At 41.6% G+C, this 17,785-nt stretch overlaps 2 long non-coding RNA genes across 8 annotated transcripts; one reads left to right on the plus strand and one right to left on the minus strand.

Moving 5' to 3' along the window:
- Nucleotides 1-3,797: 3,797 nt before the first annotated feature.
- Nucleotides 3,798-12,370, minus strand: LOC135304370 (uncharacterized). Of its 7 annotated transcripts, none has more exons than XR_010365776.1 (5): nt 12,128-12,301; nt 11,911-12,044; nt 11,144-11,393; nt 10,580-10,783; nt 3,798-4,055 (listed from the first exon to the last, which is right to left on the minus strand). It is a non-coding gene; the product is annotated as an uncharacterized LOC135304370 (long non-coding RNA). The 7 variants fall into 7 exon arrangements; XR_010365777.1 differs by having other exon boundaries at nt 11,911-12,003; nt 12,128-12,299; XR_010365780.1 differs by lacking the exon at nt 11,144-11,393 and having other exon boundaries at nt 11,911-12,003; nt 12,128-12,280.
- On the plus strand, nt 11,549-16,707 carry LOC135304372 (uncharacterized). The gene is made up of 2 exons (XR_010365784.1): nt 11,549-11,893; nt 16,474-16,707. It is a non-coding gene; the product is annotated as an uncharacterized LOC135304372 (long non-coding RNA).
- Nucleotides 16,708-17,785: the final 1,078 nt, after the last annotated feature.

Raw genomic sequence — 17,785 nt, forward strand, 5'->3', positions numbered from 1 at the left:
AGACATTGTCTGAAAGAAGAAAGAGGCCACCTAGTGCTGAATTACAGACTGCTGTAGAGGACTATCTGCTTGGATGGTATGAAAACAACTTTGATACAATAATAACACTTTTTGTAGAAAGTTGTTTTTTTTTAAACCAAGATTGTTAGACATTAATAATCAGATCTCAATTAGCCAAACTTTAAAAAGTCAGTGTTTCTGTTTTACAGGTGAATCCACTGCTTATCATAAAAACTGAGTCTTCCAGCTCCTGTAAGTCCATGCAGCCTTCAGAAAACAATCCCAATGGTAATTAACCTGACCCATTTGTGAACACCCACTGCCCCACAGGACTGTCCCAGCTGAGCAAGGGCTGCAGGGCAGTGAAACAGATGTTCATGAGCATTACCTGCTGGTGCCAGAGCAGCTGCTGGGGCACCGCAGAAAACCCCTGCGGGCTGCAGAGATACCACTGGCACTGCAGGACCTCTGCTTGCTTTATATTTATTCAGTGTTGAAAAAGGTACCCCTGCAGTTTGTTTTAAATCTGAATTACTTGCTGCCATTGCTCCTCTTTCTGCATTGACTTTTTTGGGAGCATGGGGATATGTTTGGAGGAGGATCTAAATTGATGGAAGTTTTGACCTAAGGTGTCTTTGTTGTCTTCTGGAGATACCTGGCTTTGCATGCATTGACTGCAGGAGGAAATGTTCTCCTAGGAGACTGTGATTATCATTCTTGAATAACTAAGGTGGATGGCATGAATAATCCCCCAAGGCATGTATCAGGCATCTCTGTTAAATACTGGTATGGCATGCTCTGGTGTTCAATCAGAGTTCCAGTGACACTCTTTGCTTTCAAAGGTGAATCTACTGTACAGAGTTCAGGGTAAAATGTAAATCCCCTGTTTTTATCTGACATGAGTCACTACACAACATGAAACAATTTCCTTGAGAGGAGAAAAATCACTTTTCCATTTCCTCTTCTGAGCCACATTGCTGTCCAAAAGGATGGCTGAAACAAAGTTCTTAAATTTTAAATTTTTCATATTTTGGTGCTTAGTTTCACTCATCAGTCACTGAGGACTGGAGCCTTCTGTAAGTTTAGTACTTTCCAGGTTAGGTCCTAAGTATCTTCTTTGAAACATCCAGAAATGGAGGTGCCCAAAATCAGTATTTCTGTGCACTTGTGCCTTATGCAAACACTCTAATGAAAACACCTCTTCCCTACAAATATTCACTATTCACATCAGTGCTTTAGTAATTTCTGCAAGCACAGGGGACAGTCCCATGATGGGACTGCACAGGGCATCAGTGCATGCCTGGTAATATGGAATTCCAGCAGGTCAGTTTAATTTGTTGTGCAGCTATATAAGAATGGGGTTCTGTTGTACAAGGCTTCTCACAACTAAAAATTTACATAGAAGTAAAGAGTAAGTCAGAAGATAAGGTAAGATTACATGTAAGATTACATATTGATGAAATCAGCTTTGTTCTGTGTTTGAGGCATTTTGCTGCAGGCATAAATTGTTGTGTACCAGATTAGATGGGGATAGCAACATAATAGCAAAAATAGTAATATTTTTTTAAAGTTGCGTAACTTCAGAGAAAAAGCTATATTTAGAGAACTCATTGTGACAAAATCTACAAACATGGATATGATTTTATTCCTAAGTGAATTATTTATTATGTTTGGAAAGTGCGGCAGTTTCATGTGGCAATTCCAGCTCTTTTACATATTTCAGTAGAAGCTCTAACTCAGTCTGGCATCTATGTGGGTAATAAATTCCAGAGCAAAACAGTTAGATTACCGCAAATAAAAAATAAAGTTAGTAAAAAATTATTAGGGACAGAAGCCCTTGGAGCTGGGTTTTAATGACTCCCAGTTATCTGGCCCATAATATCAAGTCTATCCCTGGTTTGCTCTTGGAAATGTGTTCTGCTCTTGAAGAGGACAGTTCACATAGGCTAGTGGGAGCTTAAGGGTTTCACTATGTCTAATATCTGAAATTCCAAGATTTTAAGATAAGAGGGATATTTATAGTGTTTATAATTGACTGCCCTTATCTCCTGCACAGTCCTACTTCAGCCAGGTTGTGTTTTTTCTAATTACTTCGATATAGGAATCCTAAAAAAAAAAAATCCTATGGAAGTACAAGACCCAGAGCGTATTATAAGGCAGGTTTTTTTTATAATTATTCTTTGTAGTCCACTGGTCTGTAGGGATCATGGGCAAGAGATGCCAAACCACAGAGCTGTGTTTTCCATCAGGCTGGAAAACCATGACGTATGTGGTGGAACGTGATTTGAACATGTGACAAGACCTGCACACGCAAACTCACACACTCTTAGGTCAGAAGGTGTCATAGGCACCACTGCTGATCCTTCCATGTCTACACAGCACTGCCTCCACCCATGGGCCACTGATACCAGTATCATTTACAAACCACTGGGGTTGATCATGGGGAAGAAAAATGTTCGCTACATGGAGGTCAATATACTTCAGGCAAACAAACTGTTTGCTGCTGATGATCTTTATCTGTTAGGAGATCTTGTTGGAGGTTTGTCAACTTTGAAGGGAACAGCAGACTTTATGTTCGTGTCCCCTTCCAAAGCACAGTCCAGGAATAATGCACTATAGTCAGAGTCTACAAACGTGTTTGACACTGCAATGAGCAGTGCCTCCTCTGGGGACCCTCTGGGCTGCAACTGAGCAGTGGTGTTCTCTTTCCTGTATGTATGGTCACAAGAAGCAAATTTGCCATGTCTCTCTCTGGTACCTTTACAAGTGCTGTTCTCTTTCCTATCTGAAGCAAAGTAATTACTTGAGTAAATAAATTCCATGTGGTAGATTTATCAGCAGCTCTAATTTCTGCCTGCAGAATCCTCCAGTGTTTTCTGTCTTGTGCAATTGAGGGAACGTTCATAAACCCCTAAGATACAAGAACTGAAGGAATGCTCTAGAGCTTTTCTGATAAGCTTCAAAATTCCCTGGTACTAATGTCTTAACTTTCCAAAACTGAAGAAATAATACAGATAAAAATTGCACGTAGAAGGAACACACACAGACAAAAATGGCATGTTTCAGCCAAGAGGGAACATTCTTCTGCAAGATTCTGTTTAACACCATACTATCAGATTTTTTTTTGCTATTTGCAACACAACTTAAAGCTAATATAGAGAAATCTGATGCTGCCCATTAGTATCATACACTGCAATCACTCCTGATGGAAGACAGAAGTAGCCAAATCTTCTTTACATTCCCTTTTCTTCCTTTTGCTTTTGTGCAGCCTACCAAAGCTGTCAGGTCAGTGTTTCAGAGCTGAACCTCTTTGTCCTTGTTGGTTCTACTCCTCTTTTTTTAAGCTTACCTTTTCTGTTTGGCAAATCTCTGGCCATCTCTACTCATGCATCTTCCTACTTGGTCCACAGCAATTACAGAGCTTTAGTACTGCATTCCTCAGACCTGAAGTTAGATTTTCTGCCTGATTTTACTGGTCTTTTGTCTCCTGTGGCATGGTTATTTTCTTTTTCCTGCCTTTTCTTGGCTTCTGTAGAACTTTTGTTTTCCTTCTGATAAAAACCATGTTTCACTGAGTGATTTTAACTTTCAATGCCACAAGTTGCATATGGTCACACCTGAGAGCTGGTTGTTTACAGCGAGTTTCTTTCAAATTTGTTAACCTTGTCCTCTTCCTTCCCTCAAACCCCACCACAGAGATGATGAGAGCAGCACTGGGATGGCACATGTACCTGTTAGAGAGTATAATACAGGAGCCCTGCCTTGCACTCCTTTAAATAAACAACCACATCACCTCCTTCAGTTGCTGGACTTTGCCACTTGATTTACAAAGTGGGAAGTTATGGTTTCTTCCTTTCCTTCAGCTTCGTAATTTCTTTCAGCTTCTTCTTCCCTTTCAGCTTCAGAAAATCAAGTTTCTTGCAGTTGGAGTGCTTGGTAATACCAGCAAAGCCCGTAAATCTTCTTTGAGAAGAAAGGGTGTGGTGGGCTGCCAAGGCACCTCTGGCCTCCAGCTTGAACCCTCTTTCTCCAACTTTCAACATGTAGAGAAAGGCCTTATAAAACAAAATATTTGCAGTTAGATTTTTCTTACTTTTTAGAGAATATATTTCTTTACTGCACTGAGAAAAATCCAAGGGAAACACAAAATCAACCATCCAGTGGTTACGCCTGTTTCTAAATTTGTCCCAGGCTCTGTACTGGAGAAGAAGACACCTCCCCAGAGGATCTTTCTTTAGTTCATCCTAATTGTCCTTCTGTGTTTTGTTTTTTTTCTTGATCACTGCCTGATGTAGGAAACATAGTGGTGTTTGTCCAAGATTTTTGATCTAATAGCTTTCTACGGGTCAGCTCTATTTTTTTTTTTAATAGCCTTCTAAACTTCTTCTGTGAGTCATAAAAAGCAACTATTTGAATTGGTGTAACTGTGACTATTCCTCTGAGTTCTGCACAGACTACTCAGAAAACTACCCTCAAAAATGATGACATGAATAATCTGTGTAGTACTTCCTAAAGAACTGGTCAGGCATTATTTCAATATAATCCTCTAAACTTTTTGCTGTGGGTCTTAATCCTCCAAACAGGTATTTCTCTAATTCTCAGTTATGTGCCTTGGGACACCATCAACAAAGTCAATGACATTGCTTCCTCTTCTTTCTGCCACTAGGCAGCAGGTCAGAGGTTTTACTGTTGTTTTTTGGATGGGACAGGAATGTGCTGGGAGCACATGAGGGGTGGGGGGAAAGGCTGATGTTGTATCCACCTTTGAGTGGAGGGAGGGAGAGGGGCTGCTCAGTGCTTGTTTTTAATCTGGCAGCCAAAACATTCCTGATTTCCTTCCGATTTCTTGGAAGCTTTATCTCATAACGCTCACAAAACTCCCCCTATTGAGCAACAGTTTTGTTCCTTCTCTGGAGCAGAACTACCTTGGGAAGGTCCAGCTGGAGCACAGAGTAACCACAAGGCAAGGAATTACAAACCAAACACCTGCCAGGGGCTGTTCCTGCTGGAGAGGGTGACCCTCTGCAGCCAGGCTGTGGCATCGTGCTGAGCTGGCAGCACCACTGAGAGCTTGTGTTGGGAAATCAGGCACCATTCTGGTCAGATTCCAGACCAGCCCCGGATGAGTGGGAACATTTCTTCCTAACTGCATCCATGAATGAGTCAAAGAAGCTCTCGGGGGTGTTAATCAGTTGGTCAGTCTCAGGGGAGAAGCCTTTGAGGGAAGGATTTTCCTACACAGGAGGAAAGTTGTCTGTGCTCTTCTCACTGCAGTGGGGAGGTGCCTCTGCCTTGGCCCTCTGGGAACTTGCTGTGCCAAACTGCACCACAGGCACAAGACTTCAAACGCAGCCTGTGTGGGTGGGCTCTGGTCTGGTGCAGGCAGGCTGTGGGGTTTTAACTTTCCTGAAGTGCAGGGCCATGGGGGAATCCTAACAGGGGGTGAATATGGGGGGATATGGTCCTGGAAGTAGGAGCAAGTCTCAGTCTTGCCCTTACTTTCTGTTACTGCAGGAACACCTCTGTCTTTTGGTGAAGTCCTCCTCACTTTTCTCCATCCTTTCAGTGAGGTCAGTGGAGCTGAGGAATGTGCACATGAATTTTGGGAGGGAGAAAATCACCCCTCTCCCACACACAAGTATAGCCCTTAGAGCCTACACTGTCCTAAGCCTTAATTGCACCCTGCGGTATGATAATTTAACAAAAGATTAAGTAGTTTCTTGTGTTATTGGTACTCCTCCCCAGTCTCTCTGTGTCTGCTATCAGCTTCTGAGAGGCTGCCTGAAGCTCAGCTTTGTTGTCTTCCAGGGCTGTGGATTCCACAGTCATTCCCCTAGCATGTGTTCTTGGTGTTTTTAGCACTGGTGTGATCCTCCAGCAGCCATCAGGGAGCAAGGTGATTGGGTGTCTGCCCCCAAATTCCAGGGCAGGCTGGCTGAGGGAAGAAGGAAGGGTGAGGGGTTGTAGATTTTGGTCATATGATGAACCTCTGCCTCTCCCTTCACTGCACTCAGCTCCTGGAGGGGATGTGGCAGCAAGGGCTCTGGGCTCTGCCTCTGGAGAGGCATCAGCTGTCAGGGCTGAGGAACACACCTCTATACACAGCTTTTTTGAATAATCACTCATAATCTTTAATCCTCTACTACTCCCATTGATAAATCAAACAGGTGCAAGGTCTTGGGTTGCTCTGCGCTACAAAATGCTGTGCAAGGATAATCTTAGGTAAGATTTGTAGCTTAGTAGTTCTCCCAGTTGCCATATAGGAGGAAAAAGAAAGATGAAATTGCCCTCTTGAGCCACGTGTCTGCATTCCAGGCATTTCCCAGCCTCCCACAGGCTCCCTGAGAGCTGTGGGCGAGCAAGAAGATGGGAGTTGAGCAGCAGTGAGTCTGTGTCAGACTCAGGATGGATGTCTGCAGTTTCCAGTTCCCTGTTGTGTCTGGCAAGCTACATGATCTCTGATTTAAAATTTGTAAGAATGTGCTATGAGCCATAAGAAAGTGAAATGATGCCAGTAATTCCATCAATCTCACCTGCTTTTACAGTGTAATAAAAAATTGAATTTTTTTCTGACTAGAAGTTCTAAGAATTCTTTTCTTTGGAATCGTTATGAAAAGCTAACCTTTTTTTATTTACTACAATTAATTTTTTCTGATACATTTTACTTCTAAATGATCAAGATAAAGATAATTTATTTTACTAGATCGAGGCATTTCATTACTTTTTCAGCAGTGTTAAACACAAAATTGTAATTCTATTGGAGTAAAAGAAAGATTAACATCAAATTCTTTGAAGTCAAAACAAAATATTTCTGTAGAGAACAGATACAAATGTAATGCTGCCAAAAACCCTTACACAACACTACCAAGTTACTGTTCTTTTGGAGAATTGCTCTATGGGTGAATTTCCAGCTAGATCTAACAGCAATTGAAAGAATGAGACTGGTGGGCTTTTTCCATCATTCCTAAGGCTCTGTGGCAAATAATTTTTATAGGAACTTAGAATTAGAGGCATCTAATGAGAAGTGCCACAACTTTTTATAGCAATATGGTAGAAACAAACATAAAGTTATGAAACAAATAGAACATTCTGAGTATTTAGTTTGGCAGCTGCCAATTATTTTCTGAGTAGTTTCTGACTTCATCCTTGAAAACTGCTGTGGGCATGGCATTACTGAGGGCTGTCTGTGCCCCTTACTGGAAGGGCAGATGTTTGGTTTCTCCTCTGCAATCGCCTTGGATCCAGTCCTGTGCCTGTAGGGCAAGGGAGATTGTTTTGGTATTCCCTGTGGGAAATGATCAGGCTGTCTTTTCCTAGAGGTGATGAAATCCTGATCCTGCAGTGTCAGTTCTGTTTGCAGCTTTCTGATGTGTGTTTTTGTTTGCCTTTCCCTGGCCTTGAAACAATTTCCACTGAATCAGGTCAGGTTATTACTACAGTGGTGAAATACAATTCTCAAGAGAATAAGTGGTTCTGACCTGGCAGTTATTTCCAGTCTTTTCTTTCTTCCTTTCCCAGAATCCCCTCCTTGTTCACTCCCCAAACTTCACAATCTCTCTGTGATAGTCTGTGATAACCTTTAGAAGTATTTCCTTGCCAAAAGCCAAACCAAATTCTCCCTACCAGTTAATATCAATGCAGCACTGTAAATAATCAGTAGTGACATTCAGTTTTAAGCTGCTTTCTGCTTAAAACTGTGTACATGGCTTAATACAAAATTCTTCATCAAATATGATTCCCTACCAGATTTCTAATCTAACTGACCAGTTCTGAGGAGGAACACGGCATTTTACCTAAGGCAGATTGAAATTCAGTCATAAGACCTGGGTTGCACTTCAGAGCTCTGGTCTGAATTTGTCTGGTGCCTCCACTTCTGAGCTTGACCTTGTTTCCTCATTGTTGTTCAGGTAAACTAGCCTTTCCATAACATTTCATCTCTTTAGAGAATGAGGAAGTATACAATGTTTCCTCTATATGCAGTCCCAAGAAGAGTTTTGAAGTCCTGACAGCCATCCTAATGAAAACAGGTATTTGCGGAATACTCTCAAGTTCAAAATGGAGCATTGTGCATAAGCAATCATAAATTCTGTTCTCAGTAAACTTTGGAACATTGATGGATTTATTTTTTGCACATTATTTAATTCTGAAAACTCTACAGATGGTCTTTCAGATGATGTTCAAGGCACAGAAATACTGCTGTATTAATAATGAGTACAAAATGTCTTCACAACATACAAATCATGACACCATCTTTACGTGAAGAGCAAGTACTCAGTGGCAAAGTACCCTTCAGTCTGAGAGCTGAAGTGTGGGCAGAGGTCACTGTAATCAGCAACTGAAAGATCTCTATGCATGTAAGACCTAGGCAGAAGTGTGGATATTGCACCATGGGATGAAGGGGTTTTCACTAGTGTTTTGCAATATGTAAGAATTTTCACAAATTCTAAATCCTTGCTTGAACAAATTGTTCATTGTCTAGTGTCAATGTCTACTCCCATTTCCTGCTTTAGATTCCTGTGACTTCAGCCAAAGTGAAATATCGTTCTGAAGTTTTACTAAGTCTTTAAAATTTTCACCTGTCTTACATTTAATAAGTTTTACAAATAATATGAAGCAGTAACTTTGTATTATGACAAATATTAAAATTGAAGTTACTAGGAGCAGATGGAGCCTTTACCCATTAAGTTGGTCACAGTGCACAAGGAGTTTTCCCTGGCTAATTGGGCTGAGCTCCCTGTACTTTTTGTTATAGACAGACACTTCTGTCTCAGAGGTTTCTATATTGTGGTGTTGGCCTCAAAGATTGTCTCAGTCAGAATGCCTTGATCTTAAGAATCATATAGAATAAAATTTGGGAGGGTTATAATTAACAATGAAGGTAATGACTAACTAAGATTGACAGCAATGAAAACTTCCTGATTAAGAGTGCTGTAGCAGTTTATACAAGACATTTATTTTTGTTTACACATTCTCTCAACAGAGTGTTTGTGTGATCTCATAAGGTTTTGACAGTGCTTCAAACAAACTATCTTTGTATTGCCATTGCCATTTGAGTTCATGTTATGTTATCTCTCTTTTAGGCATGTACAGCACCGACAAAATCAATATCAGAAGCAGAAACGGAACTTTAAAAACCCAGGCACACTCCTGCACTGATACTGCTACATTTAGTAAGAGAAGATTGAGGTGCATGCTAACCTTGACCTGAATGCCAAGGTAATGGTGATGAAAGATGGTACAAGAATGGGTGCCCCTCCCAGAGGAGCTGACAACTCTGCCAGGCAGCCCTACAGCCCCTGTGCTCCTGTGGTGGATCTCCTGCAGATTCCTACAGCCCCTGTGCTCCTGTGGTGGATCTCCTGCAAATTCCTACAGCCCCTGTGCTCCTGTGGTGGATCTCCTGCAGATTCCTACAGCCCCTGTGCTCCTGTTCCTGCAGATTCCTGCAGCCCCTGTGCTCCTGTGGTCAATCTGCTCCTGCTGCCCACACTTCTCCACAGTACAAGCCCACAGGTGCTATGGTGGGCAGGAGTAGCACGTGAAGAGCAAGATGGGGCAGCCACAGGGAGGGAGCTGCTGTAGGAGAGGGTCCTGTGTGTACTTTTCACCAGGAATTACGTGTTGGTTGCTTATGAAAGAATAATAAGTGAATTTTGCGTTGCTCTGGCAAGGGAAGTGCAGCTTCTCTGTCTCAGTGTGTGTGTATCTGTCACCTAATGTTGTTTTGGTTTTGGTACATTGGAAGATGATGATTCACATTCAGTTCTTGCTTCTCTGTTAGTCATGGCCTGGTGGTTGCTTTCCTTCTGGGGATCCCTGCCATGGCCACGGGCTCTGCCTGGTGTGAGCAGCATTTGTTACACGCTCACATGCTCTGTTTGCTCACATGTTCTGTTTGCCACTGTGATATGGTTCAGGTTTACAGGGCAGTGTTTAGGACAATGCAGAAACACATGCATGGAAATTTTTTATCTATGCAAATAAAGGGAGAGGGGTGACTGCTTCATGGGCAAGATAACAGAGTGTTAAATGCTGAATTTCCTCTAACAGGTGCCAACTCCTCAGCACCCACAGGCAGCAGCTGCTGGGCACTCACTGCCAAAGCAGCCAAATCCAGGCACCTGTAAATGAAAAAGCCCTGTGGTGTGTTTATTCCAAACCTTGTGACTTCCAAGATCCTTTGTGCTCAGTATGATTTTAGGCATGTTATTTTTAATACAGATCCTCTTTCTAGCATCAGTAAAGTTAATGTTGTTATTTACAAAAACAAATATGTTTTCATTGTGGTAAATCCGAGGGACAGATCAGGTCACGGCAAGGGCAGTAAATGAAGGAGAGACCAAAACAAAGTGAAAAATTGTTGAACCCAGCTGCTGGCACTTATGGAAGAATATTGCATGTCTTTAAGGCTGTGCTCAGTGGAAGTGGAGGCTGCTGGAGGGAGTGCAAGCTGTAGGACATAAATCCTTGTATTAAGCAATACAGGAGCTTCCTCCTGTCTGAAGAGAAGGAAATTGCAACAAAGATATACCCAAGCAACAGGTGAAGTCCAACATTGCCTAAGTCAACAGAACCTTACCTTGTAGGTGTGTGGTTTCCATAAATGCACAGGATTTTCTAGGCTGATGGAAAGTTAGGGAATTCAATATTTCCTTATCTTCAATCTTCAGAAAATACCAATTAGATGCTGTTTGAAAAAACAAAGTTGCTGTTTCTTTCAGCTCTTTCAGCATGTTCCTGTTGACTCTGGACATTTAACTTCAGGCAGCTGGCAGAGAGACAGCTGTAGAAAAATAATCAAGCTGTTAATGATGCTCATAATGTTGTCAAAATTTTATTTATTTGCGAGGTTTTCTGTCTGGATTCTTCTGAGCAGAATCCAAAATTAAAATTTTGAGTCTTGCTTGCAGACTTGGAATGCTGATATGAGCTTCCAGTTACATAAAGTTGAATCTAAATCTCACCACTGTAATCTCTTTTGACCCAAATCTAGCCATGAACTTTTTGCCCATTTTTGAAGAAAAGTTCAGCAAGCAGTGAATACAACTGAGCTACAGAGAGCTAGCAGCAAGTTTGTACTGGAGTGCCAAATACACACAAAATGAGCTGTGAGGGACGTATACACTTCCACATTTTTTTCTACCTTATCCTTGCCCTGGTGAGGTTATGTCTCTGAACAGATGAAATAATGACCTTCTGCAGTTGTAGTTGTTGTTATGACACTGTTCTTTATTGCAGAAAAATGCCCCATGACATCATGCTCAGTATATAAAGTGGGGGAAAGAAAGAAAGAGGAAAAGAAGGATGTTTGGAGTGATGGCATTTGTCTTCCCAGGTCATGGTTCTGTGTGTTGCGGCCCTGCTCTCATGGATGTGGCTGAACTCCAGCCTGCCTGTGGGAAAAAGTGAATAAATTTCTTGTTTTGCTTTGCTTGTGTGCATGGCTTTTGCTTTCCCTATTAAACAGTCTTTTTTACACCCCCTGATTTCCCTGCCTTTTACCCTTCCAATTCTCCCCCTGATCCTGCTGGTGAGGGAGTGACTCGAGTGGCCTGTGGTACTTGGCTGCTGGCTGGGGTTAAACCACAACACACCCAGAGCTACAGGAGAGGCTTAAGCAGACAAAACTGAAGAGCCAAGAGGTGCTTCCTGTGCCAAGGATGGGGAGAGAGCCAACCCCCCTGATCCTCACTTGTGATTTTACTGGAAGTGGGAATTGCAATAAATCCCTGCCAGTTTGCAGTGCAACACGTTCCTCCTGATTGAGCCTGAGTGCTTCCTCTCCTTGTGGTGTCAGACTAAAGCTTGTTTTCAGCTTTTTGTTTCAAAGGCTGGACCAGCCCCATGCTGTTAGTGTGTTTCACAACTGACCTGGTCCCCAGACCTTTGTGAGGTGACAGTGTTACCTACTTTCTTGAACTTTTCACTGTTTGGCCTGTACTCGGTGACTGCTGCAGGTGGAACAGGCCCCTAATCCATTTATGCCTCTTCCTGCTCCCAAGTCTGAGGGAGGAGAGGGTTTGATAAAGACTTTCAGTAAATTCCTTTTGGGTAAAACAGAGAAGGGAAGGTTATCTTGAGTCATCTTTGTGTTTAAACTCCAGCCCCTTTTATGTAAATAAATTACCTTCCTCAATGCCAGACCAAGTAACTTTAAGGAAAGTTTGAAAAACTAAACCTCACAACTTTGAAACAAACCGGCCAGAAAACAGAAACAGAGCCAGACAATTGACAGTATCTGGGAGTTGCCTCTTTGCACAGCTCCATGACAGCTTTTGAAGCCTTCTAAATTTACACCTAGCAGGCCTTCACCTCATGTGTGTGTTTCTGGGGCTCTGAGCAAAGAGGGCTTGCTGCATTTAGGACCACACCTGCCTGTTGGCAGTCCCTTTTGTTACATGGAATGGTGAGCAGGACAAAATAGACCTTGTGGCATCTTGAAATGGACAATTCTAACCAGGCATCCGTGCTCCTCAGGCCTTTCTGAGTATTTAAATTCGTGAGAATTGTGCTGGGGGCTTGGGTTGATGGCAAGCTGAAAATGTCAACCATGTCCTGTGGTACATCAACCCCAGCATCAGCAGCCATTTGAGGGAGGGGATTGGATTGTCCTGCTCTGCTCTGTGCTGGTGCAGCACCACCCTGAGTCCCATGTGCAGGTTTGATGCTTCTTTGTCAGAAGAACATCAAATTATAGAGCAAGTTCAAAGGAGGGCAAGCAAAGTGGTGAAAAGTCTCAAGGGCAAGACTTGGAAGAGTGTCTGAGGGCAAATGGTTTGTTCAGCTTAGAGAAGAGAAGGCTGAGGGACCTCGCCACAGTCTGCAGGGTGTTCAGGGAGGGCAGTGGAGGGGGGCTGCTGGTCTCTCTCTGGTGACCAGCAAAATATGAGGAAGTGGGATGAAGCTGTGTCAGGGGAAGTTCTGATTAGGCATTAGGAGAAGGTTCTTCACTGGAAGAGTGGTTGGTCACTGCAACAGGCTCCACAGTGGGATGTGGTCATGGCACCAAGCCTGTCAGAGTTCAAGGAGTGTCTGGAGAACATTCTTGGTCATTTGGGATAGCTTTAGATACAGAGCAGGGAGTTGGACTCCATCTTTATGGGTCCCTTCCAACTTGAGATATTCTATAATTCTATGATTCCTTTAGCTCAACGTGGGCTTGCAACAGGAGGCTTTTAAGTTTTCCTCTGTTCAGGACTTGTAGTCAGAATCAGAGTTTGGAAGAACAAGGAAAAGACATTGCAACCTACAAGATTTGGCATAGCTTGGTAGGAGGTTACTGCAATATTTAAAACAATTAACATATCTTCATAGGGTTCATTTAGCAGGCTTTGTGAAAATAGATATAATTATCCTAAGCTAATCTGGCAACTTCCATGGGAACCTACTGTGTCCCATTTGGGAAATAAAAGGAATTTTATGTAGCCTTTTGGAATCCAGTTTTCTACCTGGTATATGATTACTCTCTTTGCTCATACAGAAGTCCTGTGATCTGAATATACTGCAATTAAAAAAGAAAATGGCTGCTACATCTGTTAGGCATCCACCTGACAGACGATGGTCTAGTTTAACAAAGAATTAAAACAAGTCTGATGTTTCTTTCATCGTCTAAATAGTCTAATCCAGAGAAAATATAGTAGGCACAGAAACATTAAATTATTTGAGTTTTTCAAAACAGAATCCATGGACTAGAATTCACTGGAAAAAAATAAAATGCTAATAGAAGGAAATTGATGATAATTTCTCATTTTGAGTAAATACAAGTATAAAATAATCACATTCTTTTACAAAAGCTGTAAACACCCTTTGACTACTACCTTAAGCAAACTATGAGTCCATTGGTATCCAACTTCTATCTTACCTCTATAAACAAGAGTGAAAAGTTAATCTAAAAAGGAAGTTTTCTTCACTGAGTGAAACTCTACCTCTGATGGTTTCCAAGTGTTTTGTCATAAAAAGAGCCGAAGAATAAAATCTATAGAAAGGTGTTTTGCTGTGGGTTGCTCCACATAATTTTTAGGGTGTACTGGCATGTTATCTAGATGCTGACTTTGTCAGATAGACACAGCTAAACTGATGTACATGGGGGTTTGTTCCAGTACTCAAATGTTGCTATTGAACAGACAGCTTTATTCTCAATAAATTCTCAGTTCTTGGCTCTGAATTTGCTGCTCAGCAGAGCCAAGAGCCATCGTTCCCAGTGCTGAGGTGCTGCCGTGGCAGAGAGCACTTTGATCAGGCTCCATTGCAAGGTGCTCCAAACTGCCTGTCCAAGGACGTCCCAGATCATTGCTGAGGTTTGAAAACTTGGCCAAGGACAAGGAGGAAGAGACTGGTCCTGTCATCAGAAAAACCAGCCCTGTGGGTTTCACTCCTCTTAACACATCTTGGTTTCTTCAGCAACTGTAAACATGAGTGAGCCTCCTAAAGAAAACAATTGTCATGGAGCTTCTCAAAGAGGAAGAAGTAGATATTTTTAGAAAGAGCTTGGAGGTCATCTATCTGAGTGTCTTTGACCAACGTGGCCAGCACAGGCTCCAAGGCTCATCTCAGCTTGGCTTGTACACAGGCTAAGCTCAGCATCTCAGCAGAGGGGTGAGGAATGGAGATAGTGATAGTAAACAAACAAGTTGTGCTTGCTATCCTTCTTCCACAATCAAGCTTGAACTTTGCCTCTTTCTCACCATCCTGCTGTGAAATTGGAATTTCTGTTGTGATTGCATGTGGCTTAGGTTTTGTGTATGTTGGTTAAATTGTGTCTGGGTTATATATCAGTTGGTCCAAACTGGAAAAAAACAAGAATAGTGCAAAGGCATTTCACAAAGAGAAAAGGAAATAGTCAACACCCACCTCCCCCACAATTTTTCTACTTCGTTTGCAAATTCTTCTACATTCACAACACAAAATAAGTGCCAAAAATTTAGAGCTTAGCAGGTTTCAGTAAAGGTGAGAAATCAGGTATTGTGATCAGATAAAAGAGACTTAGAAGTACATTTCAATCCAGTGAGGTAGATACAGCCAATTGGCTCGGAGAGAGAGAGTTGCAGAAAGACAACTGAAGGGTTTGGATGACATCACAGTGTCATTATTTCATTATTGTAAGGTTTCATAGCGTCATCACAACATTTGAGTATGTGATGAATATACCATATTGTTTAAGCATGGGATACACAACAGTGACTCTGGAGCAATAGCAGCTGTGATTCCTTCTTCTAATGCCTGCTCTCAAATCTTTGGATGCCCATGTCATCTCAAATGTCATCTCAGCAGAAGAGCTGAGGGGGTTGGTGGAAACACTACAGGTCTTTACAATGTTTGTTTTTTTTCCTCAGAAAAGTATCTTCTCTTTTCCTGGCATTAGTCAGGCAAGAATTTTTGTTTCATGGGCCATGAGGAAATGACCTATGGACTGCTTTCTGCCTGCTGAGCCTGTGAAGTGCCATAATATATCCAAACTCTCTGGGCTTCAGAAACATTAATGACTTTTTTCTGGCTTTTCCTGCTGAATTGCTTCTCTGTGACTGTCAAAGCCCTGTTTTATTTTTTTCTATAGCTTTAAATGATTTTAGGGTGTTAGAAGCTTTTAGTTGTTCTGTTTCACTATTTTTTTCTTTCCCTCATCTCCAGCAGGCTTTTGCTTTGGTATTGATTTTTTGGAAGTTTTTTCTCAATTTCTCTCTTTCAGGAATCTCATTTCCACTACTACAGGTTCAGTAAAACAGATCTCAGGACTTTTAGCAGAAATGTTTGCTGTGACAATATTAAAACAGGCCACCTCTGATTGCCTCTGCTCACTCTGGGATGAGGATAAGCTATTCCTCCTGTCTTCTGAAGGTGAAAATAGTTTCAGTGTAAAGCAAAACCTTGCTTCAGCCTAGATTTCCATCCTCTTTACTTAATTTCATATAAAAAAGGCAAAAACCTGTTCACCTGATAGGCAGGAGTCTGGACTAGAGGTATATTCCTGCCTGAGTTGTTCAGTTTCTGAGACTGTTGTCATATAAATGCTCAGGTTAAGATGAAAGAAAAAAGATAAAGACAATTACAACAAAATGTAAAAGATATTTTGCAAATAAAAGTTAAAAAACTATGTTACAGTATTTTTCCCTCTAACTTTTTTTAAAAGCCTGAGCTTTTTTTACTGAATTTGAGATGAGTTAGTTCTTTGGAAAGTCAGCTCTATTGAGCTTGCCATTTAAAAAAGACATCTCACCTCCAGTGACTTCCTCCTAAATACTTTTCTCTTTATAAAACAGACTAATATGATCTAATCCTCTGCAAATATAGTTGTTTGTTTTGTTTCCAGTGGGGAACTACCTTCAAACGGTAACCAAAGAAACACCTTAATAAATAAATGTATTAAGCTGATAAAGACTTCAGACTTGCTGGTTCTACTTTATCACCTTGCTGGGATCAACAGCTTTTCAAATGGCTGAGAATGTTCCTCTTCTGTTTGGGTTTTCATGTAAACAGGATGCTTTGGTTGTCTTCAAAGTTTGCATCCTTGGCCTCCCTGCTCTTTGTCCCTGCCTGTGGTCACCCATGTTCAAAGGAGCTTAATCCAGACTGAAGACTTAATCCAGACTGTGCAGAGAAGGGATGTCAGAATAACCAGAGTTGAGTCACATCACTGAGATGTGACTAGAGGAATTTATTTACCTTAGAAATGCCAGAGTGAGAAGAGATATGACAGGTCTCAATAGAAAAGGGCAAGAGGAAAGACAGAAGGAGAGGGGAGAAATGGGGAAAAGCAAAGGAGGAAAACAAAGTGAATTAAGCACAAGTACAGCTGTTAAAGGTACATTTTTTCTTCAGAGGTGTCAGGTTGTGGAAATGCTCTGTCTGGAGTAGTGGGTGGAAAACCTTGACAGGTTAAATTGAGGCTTGATCACTTTGAGAGGAATGGAATAAGGCTACTGTCCGCAGAATATTGGATTGTACAATCTAGATCTGCCTGTCTCCTAAATCCTGCTTTGTGCCTTCTGACACCACAGTGACCCTTCCTACTAAGGAAGACAACTAACAATTTTTTAAAGAAATATTTACTTCCTTTTCCTGACCCTGTAATAGGAATGCTTGATATCTTCTTTTGGTAAAGAAGATCCAGGTGCCAAGTTGGCAAATATCCTTTCTATTTTGGAGCAAAGCTAGCAAGTTAGCCATTTGCAGTCTGTTTTATCATTTGTGACCTTAGTGTGCCTGTGAATCTCCTGACCTTGCTCAGACAGCCATGTGGTGATTGTGTTCTTGTGTTTGCAATCATTATCTTCCCAAACGAAAGGCCTAAAACAAGTGTCCATGCCATTAAATATTGTGCTTGAAATATTCAAACTAGTAGAGATGTTATCTGGCCTTTATTTAGGCAAATAGGAAGGACCTGACCTCAATCTTTATATAAACAGCCAGCAGCATAGCAGTAAATCTGTTTGCTAGCATGGCAGATGGAACTTTTCTCTAGGTTTCAGTTTCCTCTCCACCATCCACATCCACTTCATCAGCCAATGCATGCCCTTGGAGAAAGAGCATTCACTGTCAAGTGAACCCTGGAAATCCTTAGGAAACAGTTGAGATAAACGTACCAGGATTTCTGATTGGACTCCTATCACCAGTAGTCTTTTAGTCTTTGATGGGAAAATGTTTCTTTTACAGCACTATCAGCCTCCTGTAATCTTGTTGAGGTTTAAAAAAAAAATCTATTTATTTAGTGTTTCAGGTATATACACTCAGGGTAAGTCCCAAGTGCATGAAATTTGAATACAAAGGACCAGAATGTCCTAAATGAAAT

This window comes from Passer domesticus, chromosome 7 (genome assembly GCF_036417665.1).
Source record: "Passer domesticus isolate bPasDom1 chromosome 7, bPasDom1.hap1, whole genome shotgun sequence".
NCBI classification, from domain to species: domain Eukaryota; kingdom Metazoa; phylum Chordata; class Aves; order Passeriformes; family Passeridae; genus Passer; species Passer domesticus.